Genomic DNA, 4,965 nt, shown 5'->3' on the forward strand with positions numbered 1-4,965 from the left:
CTCATCTTCAATGACCTTCGAAGCTCTGGCTAACCTCTCCTTGGTGATGTCGTGCTCCCTCGTGGACGACTCTAAAGCTTGGCTAACCTTACCATAATAAGCGGTATCCATCTCAAAGCGCTTCACCACAAGAGCATGTCTCTTATCCTGATCTTCCATCCTCCCTCTGATCTCCTGATTAGCCATCTGAACTCGAGCAACACTCATCTCCAATTCAGTCTTCTCCGCCTGCAGCTGATCCCTTGCTTTCTTCATCTCGAGGAATTCTTCCATACTGACAGAAGAAGGAGATTCCTCAATCAACGGATACCAAGGATCAACCATAGGAAATGGTAGACAAGTGAGCTCCACTCTCTTGCTGAGCCAGTCATCAAACGGAGGAAAAGACCTGTTATTAGCTCTTCCCCAAGAAAACTTGCCTTTCCTTTGAATGTTGCGCCATGCATCAGATACCTGCTTCAACCTGGCCTGATTGCCCTCAACCGGGAAGTACAAAGTTTCCTGAATCTCACTCTTGAGAGGAGGAACCTCCATAGTGAATCCCATTTGTCTCTTAAGAAGCGTCGGGTTATAATTAATGCAACCCTGAACTCCTATAAGAGGCACATTGGGAAAACTTCCACAACTGCAAATGAAATCTTGTCCAACCCCGCTACTGTGAGTCCAAGCTATGTCTTTGGCCCGCAAACCCATCAGCTTGGTCGCCCAATTGACCGTATGGTCGAGAAGAACAAATGCACCCCTGGAAGGCAAATATCCCATAAACCACTTGTATAGTAGCTGAGTGCAACATCGGATCAATCCCCCACGCCGCTTCTCATTCCTGTTATGGATCGAGTAATAGACATCTCCAATCAAGGTAGGGATGGGATTCCTCTGAACAAACAAGTGGATGGCATTAATATCCACGAAGCTCTTCTGATTAGGAAATAGAATAGTCCCATAAATGCTCACAGTAATCAAGGTACAAACAGCTTTCCAGTTACCCAACTCAGCATGCTCCTTGCACTTATTCTCTAGGAAACTCAGATGAAAACCAGGCAACTTCCCCTTCTCTTTCAGACTCCCCTTAATCATCTCCGGACTCAAATAAAGAGCACGGGAGATCCCACCAATATCAGGTTCTTCCTTAGTAGCATAGAAAGGAACCTGATTTCTGATCTGAATGCCCAAGATACCAGCATAGTCCTCCATCAAAGGCCCTAATAAGTAATCCGGGAAGACGAAACACCTCAAACCAGGGTCATAAAACTGGAGAAGAGTATGAATGGCACTCCTATCCCTGTCGGTGAGCCTGAAAACCATCTTCAGAATACCCCCATACATCTCACGAAACATCCCCACATGGTCGGGCATAATCAATGCTATCATATCCTTCAGCATACTGATCTCTAGATCAAAGAAACTGTAGACAACATCGTCCTTCAAACCGGGCCTCATATTTGAGTAGAGAAGTCTCTCAACCAGGATCTCAATCGAGAATGTCCCTGCATATGGATAAACATGTGTTAGATGCAGGTAAATGCAAAATGTGAATGATGTTGATGAATGAATGCAATGCATTGTGCCATCCTCCAAGTCATCTGAACATCTGTTGCACTGAAGCCTTGATCTCTAAACTGATCACAACCATCTGGAGGAATATGTAACCACAAATCCCACTCAGGGTTCCGAAATAAACGGAACTGAAATATACATCACCATCATCACCAGAGATTCTCTAAACAGATAACCATGAAAACCTCTGAACCGGCCCGGGGAATCCTGAAATAAACGGATCCCCACTGATAAATAACACGGACAAAACTCCGGCGTCTCTGAAATAAATGTCCATAAATCCGACTTATAAATAGGATTCTGATCAACGGAACCATTAGTCACCATCAAAGTCACCATCTGAACATGCACCTGTAAGAATAACCCTCCCCTCACAGGTAAATTCTAATCAGGTCATCCTAAGGCGGATAACGGTCTCGATAATCGGGCAAAGATGCTCAACGGGTTTGCCCTTTCGGGTGTGCCGTTGCAGCTCTCGTAAGATCATCTAAACCAAAGATCCGGGAAAGAACGGTCACCGAAGTCAATAGCTCAAAAGAGGTAACTAGACCAAAGTGGAATACTCCACAATGGAAAATCTCTCTCAGATGAACCTCGTCCGGCTTGTGGTATGTCACGTCGCAACAACATGCCCAACCAGCATGTGAGGAACGTGAGACCACACTAATCCTAGGTGTATACTCAGGCCTGGGTTTTAGCCCCACTTAGAACACCCACCCCAAATCACAGTACCCACCTGTACAGAGGACAGCACAATGATAGTATGATGCATGCAAACATTTATGCAAATATATACACAACATAATAATCATAAATGCAATAAATAGAGCAACACAAGCAACCTAAACTATCCTAGAGAGCGCTAGGAGAGACTCGCTTAGGGAAGATGGACCAGCAATAGGTCAACTTCTTAGTTCCCCAGCAGAGTCGCCAGCTGTCGCATCCGCGAAAAACAACCGGCGGGCTAAAACAAAACAAACAGAGCCGCCGCCGTGCGTTATTTATCCCGAAAGAGGGAAAGGAAACGCTCGAAGTAAATCTGGAAAAGACATGGTCTTGCGACCAAAGAGAATGGGATCGGGAGTCGGTTATGCGAAGGGAAGGTATTAGCACCCCTACGCATCCGTCGTACTCGACGGGATCCACGCTCAAAAGGAAAGAAAAAGGTTGCTAAAACTGCTCACAAACATCACACACACACACTGGAAACAACACAGGTGGAGGAAGAGAGGAAAGGGCTCGCTAGGATATCGCATCCTATGCCTACGTATCTCATCTGGAATGAGAATCAGAGCCACCGTAGTTCGGCTCACGCACGCCGAAACAAAACACACGCAAACAGGCAAACATGGAAACCGAATGCCAATCGCTGGACTTACATCAGACTCCGAACCAAACAAACCCACACTGGAAACCAAATGCCAATTGCTGGACTTATATCGGACTCCAAGCACACAACAATAGGATACGGAATGCCAATCGCTGGGCTTACATCCATCTCCTAACACACAAGAAGGATAACAAACAAACAAGTTACTAAGGAGTCTGGCACTCGAGCCTAGTAACTGTCAAGCAAACACACACAAAAAGAAAAAGGGTGCCCGGAGAGATCTCGTACGACCTCCTGCCTACGTACCTCATCTGGTATGAGGATCAGGGCAACATAGTTCCCCTTAACAGGGGAGAAACTTTCTCCTAACCAAAGACTGGGAAATGACAAACTAGAAGGGAGACTGACTCGAGCCTAATAGTTATCATGTATTCCACAATGGTCCTAGGTTGAGTTTTCTATCTAACTTGCACAGGCAGCAAGCTATCCTAAACAGGCAAAACAAAGCATACAAGCACAATAAACAATCATACACACAATTAGCACACACTATATACAAACAAAGTGGGCTCACACAAGGGTTAGGCTGTGAAACACAAGCCAACTGTAATCGGGTGTAATTAGCTCTTAACCCTAACATTGAGAGTTAGGGTGAAGCAGATGAAATGGGAAGTAAGGGGTGTGCCTCACAGCTCTTATCCCTGGCCTGGGAGAGCTTCAGATGATAGAAAGTGTGGGTTCAGAAAGTTGGAACCCTTCTACACATATGACTGACTCAACATAGATCTTGGGTTAATATCCACAATGCATCAACATGTAATGTGAGCAAAGGGATGACACACAGACTAACAGGAGATGGGTTACACATCTCTTTTATCTGTCAATTGCCTTATCAAAGGTCTTTTCCTGCTTGGCACAAAAATAAACAAACACAAGCATTGCCTCTTAAGGAGGACTTTAGACAGGTGCCTGACCACATAACAGGCCAGGTCTTCCAGACTACATGAAGTCAGTGAATTATACCTCAATTGGTTAAGCAACCAAGCAACAGCAAAAGCAAATTCAAAAGAACTTAAGCAACTAATGTACCTGAAAACAATCTAATTCAGTCAGTATACAAGCAACAAAAGTCAAACAGACAATGATCAACAGTCAACAGTTAACTGTACACAGTCAAACAAACAAACAAGCAATAAGTGCAAGCTCAACTAAAAGGAGCTAAAAGGCACCTACAAAACAAGTCAAAATTAGTCAAGATAAACCAAATAGTCAACTCAAGCAATGTGAATCAATTCCCTCATAGCCATATGCTTCTTAACCTGCAAACCAAGCTCAAACATGAGAAGCAAACCACTAGGACAAGGCCTAGGGTCAAAAAGGGAGAAATAATTCAAAACAGAACATGAAAATTGACATAAATCAAGCTTAATCAATTAGGAACAATAACCAAGTGGTCTCATATCAATAGCATCAACCAAGTTTATTTCACAAAGCACATAAGGCAAAGCATGCAATTTCAAAGCTCATTGAAGCAACAGAATGAACAAATGCATATTAATTCCAAAATGATTCAATAAATCCCAAGAAAAATCATGGCTAAACAGAACTCATCACATGATCAACATACCAAAATTCAAGGCATTCGGACAAGTTTAGGCATGACATTTAAATTCCCTAAGGCAAGGTATGCACAAACAAGCTCAATTGGACACAATTTGCTACATCAACTTCACACAAGCCTAAAACAGAATCCAAACATGATAAAGACATAAAACCAAAGCCACAATAAACTTCAGAGTGTCTAGAACCAATGTGCAAAATTTCAAGTTCATATGATAAACACCAAGCATTTCACAAATCATCTAAGTTCATGACTATCCAAAAGTCCACAAATGACTAACCAGCAAAGAAAATCCCAAACAAATCAAATATGCATCCAAAACTTCCACAAACATTCATGATCAAACTTAACATCCAGAAGAAGTATCATGCAAAAAATCAGATTATTTGGCATTGAATTGGCATGGCAAAGAAAATCCACAAGTCAAGCAAGCAAAGGTGTGACACACATTGTCACA

The sequence above is a fragment of the Lathyrus oleraceus genome, chromosome 7 (genome assembly GCF_024323335.1).
Source record: "Lathyrus oleraceus cultivar Zhongwan6 chromosome 7, CAAS_Psat_ZW6_1.0, whole genome shotgun sequence".
NCBI lineage: Eukaryota > Viridiplantae > Streptophyta > Magnoliopsida > Fabales > Fabaceae > Lathyrus > Lathyrus oleraceus.